Genomic DNA, 12,363 nt, shown 5'->3' on the forward strand with positions numbered 1-12,363 from the left:
ACCGGGCTCTCTGCTGAAGCGCCCCGCAGACTGCCCCAATCTTTTCTTTTCTTTTTTAAGATTTTATTTATTCATTCCTGAGAGACACGGAGGGGGCGAGAGACGGCCCTGCGGAGGGAGCAGCGGCTCGGTGCAGGGAGCAGGGAGCAGGGAGCAGGGAGCAGGGAGCAGGGAGGGAGCCCGGCGCGGGACACCCCCCCCCCCCCGCCCCCAGCCGGGCCTCCCGCCGCGACCTCCTCGGGCCCCGCCGTCTGCGCGAACACGGAGGGCCTCGGGCAGGTGACACCTGCCGCCCCGAGACACGCCCGAGCTCCGGGCGGGAAGGCCGAGGCCCTCGCGGTGGGTCCGGCCTTCCCCGGCCGGGAGCCGCGGCTGCAACCTCGGACGGGGGCTCTCAGGGAGGTTCGCTCCTCCATCGGTGGAATCGTGCCCGTTTGCCTGATGAGCGTTAAGAAATGTTAAGAATTGACGTCCCGTCCCAGACTCCTGACTAGAGCGTCTGCGCAGCGAAGCCCGCTCGGGATCGCCCACCGCCGCGGCCAACTTTTCCAGAGCGACTCTGGCAGCGAGGCGACATCTTGTGGCCAAGTGCGGACACTGCATGATAATAGCAAAGTGGACACAATCGGGGGCGGGGGGGGGGGGTTTGTTTTGTTCTGTTTGTTGCTTTATCTTTCCTCCAATCTGTCACTGGCTAAAATCCTTTTGTGAAACACAATGAAGTTTTAGAAAACCTAAATGAGGAAATCATACAGAATGCACAAAATAAAAGCACAAAACAATGTTTTGGTTTTAGATTCCAATTGCTATGGCTTTCCCAAGGCTTCCTTTCACCTCTGTTCTCATCTTGGGCAGCAAAGCTCCTGCAGACTTGCATGGATCCTCAGTTCAGTTTGATTAGCACTGCACTGCTTAATGTGCAAATTGTACTCCTAAGATCTTTTATTTTTGTAGAAAAGGTTTCCTTTATTAGACTGCCAAAAGACAGAAAAATGTGTGTTTAAATGCAAACAGATTCTGGGTTGGTTCTGAATTGACCACTGTGGAGACTAAGAGATACTTCTCACCCCATCACCATGCACTCATAAAATTTCTGATATTTATTTAAAATTTTTGTCTGCTGTTTCTGTTTTGTTTTGTTCTATTTCATTTTCCCCTTACAAAAAGAAAGAGTTCATATTCCGAAAACAATCTGTTTTTTATTTAACTGAAGATATTTTTAAAAAAAAAAAACCCTCTGCATTTGCTTTTTATCTTTTTATTATTTACTTTCCATTTGACATTTCAGTACCATTTACACAATACCACCACAATAATTAAGTGGTGGAGTGTTAAAAACTCAATACAATGGCTAAAAGAAAAATAGGTGGCTGGTTAGAGAAAAGCCATCTAGAAAGCAGGAATTCAGTCAACCTAAATGGCAGATGTAAACATTAATTTGCATTATGAAATGTGAAAATGGTGTCCCAACAAATAAAAAAAATTAAAACAAAGTAACGATCGACCATTAAGCGGTTGCCTAAAAATGTACTTGAAAAAATTAACAGAAGTGGGGCACCTGGGTGGCTCAGTGGTTGAGCGTCTGCCTTTGGCTCAGGTCGTGATCCCGGGGTCCTGGGATTGAGTCCCACATCAGGCTTCCCACAGAGAGCTTGCTTTTCCTACTGCCTATTTCTCTGCCTCTCTCTGTGTTTCTCATGAATAAATAAATAAAACCTTTAAAAAAATTAACAGAAGTGATGATTATTTAGGCCTAAAATTTATTGTGAGTTTAATAAAAATAATGTTAAAATAAATTTTTTTCCTATCATCATCCCTAAAACACAGGCATTTCACTTTTTATTTTTAAAAATACTTAAATAATTTAGATAAATATTTTTATATTTTTTAATTTTATATTTAATTTTATATTTTTATAAAATACACTTATATTTTATATATATTTATTTTTATATTTAAATTTCTAAATTTAAATAATTTAGGTATTTAGATAAATATTTTTTTATTTAGAACATGGCAGAGTAGTAGGAGGTTTCCTTGTCCCTTCAACACAGCTAGATAAATATCGAATCATTTTGAATACCCAGGAAATCAGAGGACTGAGAAAATGCACAGCATAACTAGAGGGAAAAAAGAGGCCACATCTGGGAAGGTAGGAGGTGCAGAGATATGATCTGAGGGTGAAAAGAATCACAGATGCTGTGGAGGGAAGGAAGCCCTGATCAGGGAGATAGGAGAGAAAGAAAGAGAGAGTGAACAGAGCCCAGGGGATCACACAAGAGAAACATTCCCCCAAAATTCTTCAAGGGGGAAATGAGAGGAACTGATTATTTTAAGTTTTTACAAGCAGTAGAGCTCAAAGACTAATGTTTTAGAAGTCTGTGCCATTGGAGGTCAGAAGTCCAGGAGTAGACAGCATGGTCTGAGGATCCTCTGAGTGAAGAGAAACAGTTCCTCTTCTTGGAGTGCATTTGAAAGAGGTGGTACTGCCTCTCATGGGACAAAAGAGCAGTACACACCATTGAGCTGCCCTGTTCATTAGCATACAAACAGAGATGTCAGCTGAGGGCAGCTAACCTGGAAACTGGCCTTTTGGTATGCTTTACCATAAACTCCAAGCCCCTGCACATTCTTGTGACTGCACATTCAGTGAGTAGCACAGCACCCACAGTGGAGGCTTGAACAGCTTACACCAAGCCCAACCCCCCTGCACTCTGCAGGTGCTTCTTAACTGGGACAAGTGTGCGTGGAAGTTAGAACAGTGGCAGGCCTCCCCCAGAGATCAGCACAAAATCCACACAGGCAACAAGTCTACTGACCAGAGTGCTGCAAAACTTAAGCACTAAAGGTAATAGGATCTAGCCTCTTTTAACAAGCAGACCAAACACACACCTAGTTAAAACTCTCCACTCACTGGGCAAGATTCAAACTGCAGACAAGGAGAAACTCTATAGAGGACTGACCTGAGGGAAAGAACAGCCAAAACACTATACCAAAGTGCACACAGCACACACCAGAAACGCTTCCCAAAGCACCAGGCTCTGGCCAGTATAGGACCTCTTCTTAACATAAACACTACTTACAGGGGCAGGAAACATAACAGCCTTTACTAACACATAGAACATAGACACTTAGACAAAATACCAAGATGGAGAAATTCACCCCAAAAGAAAGAACAAGAAAAAGTTACAGCCAGGGATTTAATCAAAACAGATACAAGTAAGATGCCTGAACTAGAATTAAGACAACAATCACAAGGATATTAGCAGGGCTTGAGAAAAGCATAGAAGACACCAGGGAGTCACTTACCACAGAGATAAAAGACCTAAAAGCTAGTCAGGCCAATATAAAAAAAAAAAAATGCTATAACCGAGATGCAAAACCAGCTGGATGTTATGACCACAAGGCTGGAAGAAGCAGAGGAATGAATAAGTGATATGGAAGATAAAATTATGGAAAATAATGAAGTGAAAAGAAGAGGGAAAGAAAAATGTTGGATCACGAATGTAGACTTAGGGAACTCAGCAACTCCATAAAGCATTATAATATTCATAACATAGGAGTCCCAGAAGAATAAAAGAGAGAAAGGGAGCAAAGGGTTTATTTGAAGAAATTCCTAGTCTGGGGAAGGAAACTGGCATCCAAATCCAGGAGGCACAGAGAACTCTCATCAAAATCAATAAAAACAGGCCAATGCCAAGACATATCATAGTAAAATTTGCAAAATATAAATATAGATATAAGGACAGAATCCTGGAAGCAACAAGGGAAAAGAAAACTCTAACTTACAAGGGAAGACAAATAAGGTTAGCAGTAGATCTAACCACAGAAAGTTGGCAGGCGAGAAAGCAGTGGCATGATATATTCACTGTGCTGAATGGGAAAACTATGCAGCTGGGAAACCTTTTCCTACAAGGCTGTCATTCAGAATAGAAGGTGAGATAAAGAGTATCCCGGACAAACAAAAATTAAAGGAGTTCATGACCACTAATCCAGCCCTACAAGAAATATTAAAGGGGACTCTTTGAGTGGGAAATAAAGACCAAAAGCAACAAAGACTAGAAAGGAACAGAAGAGGGGGTATTTATATATACAATGGAATAATAGCCATCAAGAAGAATGAAATCTTGCAGTTTGCAACAACGTGGGTGGAGATAGACTGTAATATGCTAAGCAAAATAAGTCAGAGAAAGATAAATGACATATTATTTTACTCATATATGGAAGTTAAGAAACAAAACAATTCAACATAGGGAAGGGAAAGAAAGAAAAAGAGAGGGAAGGAAACCATAAGAAACCTTAACTATAGAGAAAAAACTAAGGGTTGCTGGAGGGGAGATGAATGGGAGATAAGCTAAATGGGAGATGGATATGAAGGAGAGCACTTGTGATGAGCACTGGGTGTTCCAAGTCAGGAATCACTAAATTCTACTCCTGATGTGGGACCCAGGAAATCTAACAAAAATCCCCTACCCCTGGAGAAGCAGAGCAGGACTAACTCCATTTTGTGCTACATCGCCATCTCATGTAAAACCCCCCACACGACCTGCCTATTGTTTAAGGCACTCCCTCACCCTAGTTTAGCTATTAAGCACACCCTTATCAGAAACTAGCACAAATAGGAATGCAGGACCTCTGACCTTTAACTGCCAAGAAATGAAAACCCCTCCTTTGCCCGCCAAACCTGTGCACCAATTCCAACCAGAATAATAGGCTAGTTCAAATGGTCACTATAAGGTGAATTGTAATTCAATTGGCCACCTGCGTGTGGACCAACATGACTGTTCAACTTTCTGAGTATGTTACAATCTCATTGGCCACTGGCCCCTTAACACTGCTGTGCTTCTTAGTCTCGGAGTCCAAGTCCCTGCTCTGCTGTACGGAGTATACTTGGACCCAAGCTCGAGCTTGTAAATAAACCCTCATGTACTTGCATCAATGTCAGCTCCTTGGTGGTTTCTCGGATTCGCAATCTTGGGCACAACACTGAAACCAATATTACACTATATGTTAACTAACTAGAATATAAATAAAAACTTTTTAAAAATTAAGTTTTTATTTAAGTAATCTCTACACCCAACATGGGGCTTGAACTTAGAACCTCAAGATCAAGAGTCACATGAACTTCTGGCTGAGCCAGCCAGGTACCCCTAACATTTCACAACTTGTAATGTTTGTATCTTTGGAAGACGGTTGAAAGCTCTCAAGCTACTTGTTGAAAAGAAAACCACAGGCCCTAAATGGCTTCACTTAGATTAAGGGCCCAAGTCAATAAACCAAGACTTGATACCTAACCTGACTGTAGCTTCAGGACCCCAAAAATGTAACCTTTAACCAATCAACATGGAAATTTTCTGATCAGCATATAAATTACAGATGAGCCCCTTTTATTTTCCTTGGGAGGGAGACCTCACCTAAAATAATGGATTCTTTGCTAGTAATTTCCTTTTTTTCCACTCCCTTTCCACCTTTGAAAAAAAAAAAAAAACTTTCCTTTTCTGTAGCCCTTTGGAGCTCCCCTCTACTTGCTAGATGGGATGTTGCCTGATTCATGAGTTGATTAGTTAAAGCCAATTACATCTTTAAAATTTATTGCTTTGAATTTTTGTTATTTAGCACACTCATCTGCAATTGATTGAACAAATATTTTTTTAATTTGCAGATTTAACATTTTTGTCAACGTTCTATTGCTTTTTAGTTTTCCTTTTTTTTTTTTTTAGAGAGAGAAGGAGAGAGAGGTTGGGAGAGGGGCAGAAATAGACAAGAAATCTTAAGCAGATTCCATGCCCAACAAGGGGCTGGATCTCACAACCCTGAGATCATGACCTCAGCTGACATCAAGAGTTGGACACAACTATCTGAGCCACCCAGCCACCCCACTTTTAGTTTTTAATTATAAATTTTAAGTGATACCTAAATCATTATTTAATTATTTAATTAAATTATTTTGGGTGACAAGTACTTATTTTTTTCTGTTGTGAATTTTAACAAGCTCCTGACAAATTTGAAATCTTGATTTCTTAAATTTTAAATTGTAAATTGCTCATAAAATGATCTAGCTGTGGGGATATTCATTTTTCTTCATATCTTTCTATACCATTGTTGTAGAAAACCATGAAAACTATATTATGGTTTGAGATTAAAAACAAACAAACAAACAAAAGGATTATCAGGAAGGGAAAATTCCTGTAGAGTTTGGAGGGGTAGGGAGAGGGCTGGAGCTGTTCTTTCCTGGAAAAAAAAAAAAAAAAAAAAAAACAAGAATCAATAGGGCTAATCATCTAAATGCTTTAGAAAAGAAAATTGAGATTCTAGAAAGTTGGGTACCTGAGGTTACAGAATAGCCAGTTGGTATGTTAACTCTTTATTAATTTGACAGACATGTATTGAAAATAAGTATATGCCAAAACAGTGCTGAGGTTATAGACACAAACATGAATGTGAAACCTGCATGCCTCCCTCCAAGTTCTTAGTAGAATAAAGGAGATGAAGGAGATGTGCTCAAATATACAGAAAACAGTGAGATAAAACTGCTAGTAAAGGAGTAAAATACTATTGCAGAAATGTATACAAGGACTTGGTTTCTTCTAGGGATGTCAGTGAGGGCTTCCCTCAAGAAAATGGCATTTAACCTGTAGGAAAAAGGCTGAGTAGAAGTTCACCAATGAAGGAATTTCATTCTATGTGCTCGCTTCGGCAGCACATATACTAAAATTGGAATTTCATTCTAACAGAAGAGAAGACATGGGCCAAACTGCAGACTGATAAAAGAAAAGAATGATGTGATTGTAAAACAAAATGTCTATGTGCTGTATAAAGTTGTTAACTGCATAATTCATTCCCCCTCATTTCTTTTCAACCTGTACCTCCTAAAGGGTTTCAAAAAAGGTCAAATACACACATATGCAAAAAATGATTCCATCACAAGTGACCCAATATTGAGGCAATGTATTAGATCATGCAGCAGTGAGAGGGAAGTATACTACATTAGGAGCGTATAAATTAATTGATGTTGTGCAAAATGTATTTATTCAGCAAATGCTACTAAGTGCTTTTATCTCTCAGGGATTGATGGACTTGGTGAGTATATCTGTCTTTAAATTCCCATTCATCTCCTAATACTTTTGTAAAATGCAATATATAATAGAATTTAAGATCTATAGAATATTTGCACTATAGTAAGAGCTTTAAGATACTATTAAATCATTTTAAGACTTTGGTTATTGAAGTGAAATTCTAGATGTACCTAAATGAGTTTTATCCAAGTTAGTAGTGTGATGTTTGATATCTACCTTTAGGAGAACTTATTGGGTAGCAAATGCCAATTTTCCACATTTGAGATCATTGATATGAGAAAAGGGCACATTTACTTTGGACTTCTGTAGAGGTGCTAAGTAATATTATGAGCGATATGATTTAAAGAGAAGCCTCTGAAGGTTATAACTTTATTAGGATTCTGATTTACCTTGTGGGCTATTTCTCTTGCTTCCAAATCTTGTTTATTAACTTATGATTCCAATAAGCCCAAACTTAAGGAGAAAGATGGCCACCAACCTCATCAGCTCTGCTCCCGTCCTGCAGTGCCAGGGTTCGTGAGGAAGAACATTTTCTGTGACCATATTAAAACCGCTTAAAAACATAAAGTTGAACAAAAATCAAAATGGCTCACTAATGCTTCAGCAAAGTTCAATTTTAAAGTAAACTTTCTCCTCTCTTCCGCAAACCTCCCTTCCTCCCTTCTTAGCCTATTTTTTTCAGGAACCCAGTAGGAACCTGAAAAATCCTGAGGAGGCATTGTACATGTACATGATTCCTGTTGAAACTGGCTAGATCCTGTATTTCCCTATAAAACCTCTCAGTCCTTTCCTCTGGAAGAGCATGCAGTTTTTTGAGGGTCATAGCCTATTGCCGCCTCCTTTACCCAGCAAAACAATAAAGCTATTTATCCCAATAAAGCTCTTTATCCCAAACTCTGTCTTGGTGTTATAGTTTCTCTCCAAAGGACAGAGGTCGGTTTTCAACAACAATGTCAAAGAGACCTCTGTCAAGCAGGTTAAAAATTGATACCCACTTTAACAGCTCAGCTCACAGGTCTATGACATTTATTCTTGTTTAATTACAAAACAGTATTTTTATCAAAATAAATGCGACAGCATTGTCTATCCAGCTGATATGAAGAGTTAAATAGAAATGCTCGATTGGAGCGTGTTTTTCTAGGTCTCCAGCTGCTATCTTGCTATAACCACAGTTTGAGTATTTGGGACTGCATGGCCCATAAAGCGTATAATATATATATATATTATCTTGACCTACGCAGAAAAAATTCACCAACTCTTAATCTAAATCATGAAAAAAAGTGAAAATATAACTCACACTAGTATAGGTAAAACATAATATACTATGTATTTGAGGCAAAGAAGATAAAACTTAATGAATTTATATGCTTGTTTCTCTTTATTATTCCTCTTTAACCTCCATATTTTTTCAAATATTGTACAACAAAAATGTACAAATTCTGTTAACAGGGACAAAAGTATAATATAATTTATTTACTACACATGAAATGGCATAATATTATTTGAAGTTAGACAATAAAGTTGTGTGTTGTAAATCTTAAGGGCAACAACTCAAAACATTTCTTTAAAAAGGATAGATAATAATCCCATAGTGGAAATAAAATGAAATCTAAGTAACTATGGGGTAATTAGTTCACAGATCTCGAGGCCGAGAGATTTGTCAGAGCAATGGGTTAAATATCAAGAAAAACTATTATATTTAATCCTTACATGTTGGCTGAAATAAAACTACTACATTTGTGGTATGAATAAATCTACACAAGTTCATACAGAACACAAGAAGAAATGAGAGCCTGTGAATGGAAGTATCTCCAGACACCTGGAAAATTGAAGACTGAGTTTTCACCTCAGTAGTTGGGGTTATATTAAGGCCGCCAGAACTGGAGAGAAGCACTGGTTAACTTACTGCGAATAAAACCAGCAACAGTGACCTCTAGAGTGGAGGTGAGGATTGGCTGCCTTGGGTAGGTACTGACAGGGTCATAATGCGGGGCAGGGGTGGGGGTGGGGGGTGGCAAATGGTATCCCCTAAAATAGGAGTATAAAATAAACCTAGAGAGAATATAAAAAGAGATATTTTCCCAATTCTTTCAAAGGAAAACTGCTCAAGCTCTTGGAGAACCTAGCCAGTGAATACAGCACTGATCAGCGAGATCTTAGAACGACTCTAGAATTGAGAATGACCTCCGACCATTGTGATCAGGAAGGGGTTTGTGAAGGAAGCTACTATAAGAAGACAGGATTCTACGCTCATTAGGTAATATCCCACTGAGTAGTGGGCTTTCAGAGGCCAGCAGGGGGGGCCACAGGAGGGATGTGCAGGGCTTGATGGCAACAGTCTACGCCCAAAAGGATCAGGATTCAGTGCTCATAGGGAGGGTGGGACGTTTGGAGGAGTTTGAACCTCTGCAAGCAGGGACAGTGCCTTATTCACCACCTTCCAAAACACTTACCAAAAGCGCCTTGTTCAAAATGCACTCTCAATAAACACTCTATCAGATGGCATTAGATTGGAATCAATCTTTGCCAGTGATTCTGTGAAAATATCTGAATTCAAAAAAAGCAAGATATAGGTCTATATTTAAGGATAGTAAACATTTTCTGAATGACAAAGTAGAAATAAGTAAATCTTACATCTTTTCAGTATTTTTATTCATTCAATAAGCATATATCAAGTACCTACGTATGCCTGGTGCAATGCTGTGCACTACAGATAAAAGAGTGAGTAGTCTCTGATCAAATAGACTTATAGTCTTCCCATGGAAACAGACAAAGTACAAGGATAGAATTCATATATTGTGACTGAAAAAAAATAATAATAAACACAGGCCTATAGAACCTATAGCTCTAAATGGTCTTTGAAATACTATTGAGTACAGGGGTGCCTGAGTAGCTCAGTTAGTTACCCACCTTCAGCTTAGGTCATGATCTCAGGGTTCTGGGATCAAGCCCCATATCTGGTTCCTTGCTCTGCAAAGAGCCTGCTTCTCCCTCTGCTCCCCTCCTCCACTTGTGCACTCTCTCAAGTAAATAAAATCTTTTTTAAAAATACTATTAAGTACAGATACTTTACCTATATTCCATAAGTATGGTTGAGAATATCTATCTTCTATGAAACTATTCCACTTGAGATATGTTTTACGTTTTTCTCAGCTATCAACTGCTGCGGACTGCATAGTGTATGGTGGAGTTCTCTTGTTTATCATATAAATCGATGATCATAATGATGTTACATCTTTGTAAATTTGTCAGTGTAAATATGTGTGTTTAGGGACTATTCAGCAAATATGTGCCTTTGCTTCCTCGGGGAGTTTAAAATGTGTAGCAGCATCAGAAATCACCACAAGCTGTGGGCAGAGGCTAAAAATGGTATTTGCATAATTTTGCAGATGCCAAGGTTCTGAGCCAAATCATTCTGATTCTATTCCTAGAGTCTGAAGAAGAATAAACCACCACCTTCCTTTTTTATAGACAGAGAAAGGTTCAGATTTCACACCAAGTGGGCCCCATTTGCTTTGTGTTTGGTATTCTTTTCCTAGCACTTAAAGCTTGGGTAGAGAAAAGGAGCCCACTAATGTCACTTTACATACATTTGTAATCCACCCCCTCTCATTTTGTCTTGTTATTGGTCCTATCTAGAACAAGGCTAGAGCATTCTTTCAACCAAGACCTATGACTTACCTGCTTTCTGTTACACACTGGACTTGGAAGATGAGATACCTATGAGGACAGAACATTTGAAAACCTAAATGCAAACATTCATATTTCATTCTCAATTAATTTATCAAACCTGATACCTTACCACCCTGGACGGTGCCTAGAATAACAAACCCCATTCCCGCCCAATCTCCCCATGAAGAAGGGACTTTGATTTTTATCAATACACTGGTCAGTGAATCAGCTGGTCTTTCTGGCCCAGGAAGGATCATGAATTGATCAGCCTTCAGAAGTGAGAGGGTAAACCAAGAGATCCTCCTCAAGACTGGCAAAACCTTCACATCCTAGACACAGGAAAATTAGCACTTATTTGTAGTTTTAGTCCAAAAACATGCTCCTTTTTCAAATTAGATTTTATTGACAAAATTTCAATTTAATTGATTCTTTGGGTTTGGTCATATATTTAATAAGGAAAAGTGTAGCATAAGTTGTAAACAAATTCACACTCTGTGCAGAAAGAAGGTCATGAACCACGATTCTGCCAATGTGAACTGTACATTATGATTGAACAGATGCAATAGCTGGGCAGACTTCTTCAGTGAAAAATGTTAATAGAACAACATAAAATATACCAAATTCATCAACTTATTCTGCCAAAAGTAGTCAGACTAATTATTTTGGTGTTTACAAAAGATTGGATTTTCCAACTTTGTTTTCTGACTATTTCTTTTGGTATAGAAACATGGCCTATGATAGACGTTTATGAGTCATTTAATGACAAGTAATATTGAATGACTTTCAACCGACAAAGTTAACTTTTTCTTCTTTAACCACAGTGTGTACGCATTGATGGAGACAGGCAGGGAGGGAGAGAGTGACAGATTTCTCCATCAAGAGGTAACTGAGTAAATGCCTATGTTCTGAAAATGTACAATCTTCCCTAAATGACCTACAGTGAATCAAAAAGTCTTCTTTCACAGATCTTCCTTATAGGAGAATTCAAAATGATATGTGTAACAAACTATAGAAATGATCCCTGAAAGGCACAAAAACAGACACACAGATCAGTGGAACAGAATAGAGAACCCAGAAGTGGACCCTCAACTTTATGGGCAACTAATATTCGATAAAGGAGGAAAGACTATCCATTGGAAGAAAGACAGTCTCTTCAATAAATGGTGCTGGGAAAATTGGACATCCACATGCAGAAGAATGAAACTAGACCACTCTCTTTCACCAGACACAAAGATAAACTCAAAATGGATGAAAGATCTAAATGTGAGAGAAGATTCCATCAAAATCCTAGAGGAGAACACAGGCAACACCCTTTTTGAACTCGGCCATAGTAACTTCTTGCAAGATACATCCACGAAGGCAAAAGAAACAAAAGCAAAAATGAACTATTGGGACTTCATCAAGATAAGAAGCTTTTGCACAGCAAAGGATACAGTCAACAAAACTCAAAGACAACCTACAGAATGGGAGAAGATATTTGCAAATGACCTATCAGATAAAGGGCTAGTTTCCAAGTCTATAAAGAACTTATTAAACTCAACACCAAAGAAACAAACAATCCAATCATGAAATGGGCCAAAGACATGAACAGAAATCTCACAGAGGAAGACATAGA

The 12,363-nt window shown here is 38.9% G+C and overlaps 1 long non-coding RNA gene across 1 annotated transcript; it reads right to left on the reverse strand.

Moving 5' to 3' along the window:
• Window positions 1-387: 387 nt before the first annotated feature.
• LOC112678440 (uncharacterized) lies at window positions 388-9,221 on the reverse strand. Its single transcript, XR_003147581.3, has 3 exons — window positions 8,983-9,221; window positions 7,555-7,629; window positions 388-6,231 (listed from the first exon to the last, which is right to left on the reverse strand). It is a non-coding gene; the product is annotated as an uncharacterized LOC112678440 (long non-coding RNA).
• Window positions 9,222-12,363: the final 3,142 nt, after the last annotated feature.

Source organism: Canis lupus, chromosome 29 (genome assembly GCF_003254725.2).
Source record: "Canis lupus dingo isolate Sandy chromosome 29, ASM325472v2, whole genome shotgun sequence".
NCBI classification, from domain to species: Eukaryota; Metazoa; Chordata; class Mammalia; order Carnivora; family Canidae; genus Canis; species Canis lupus.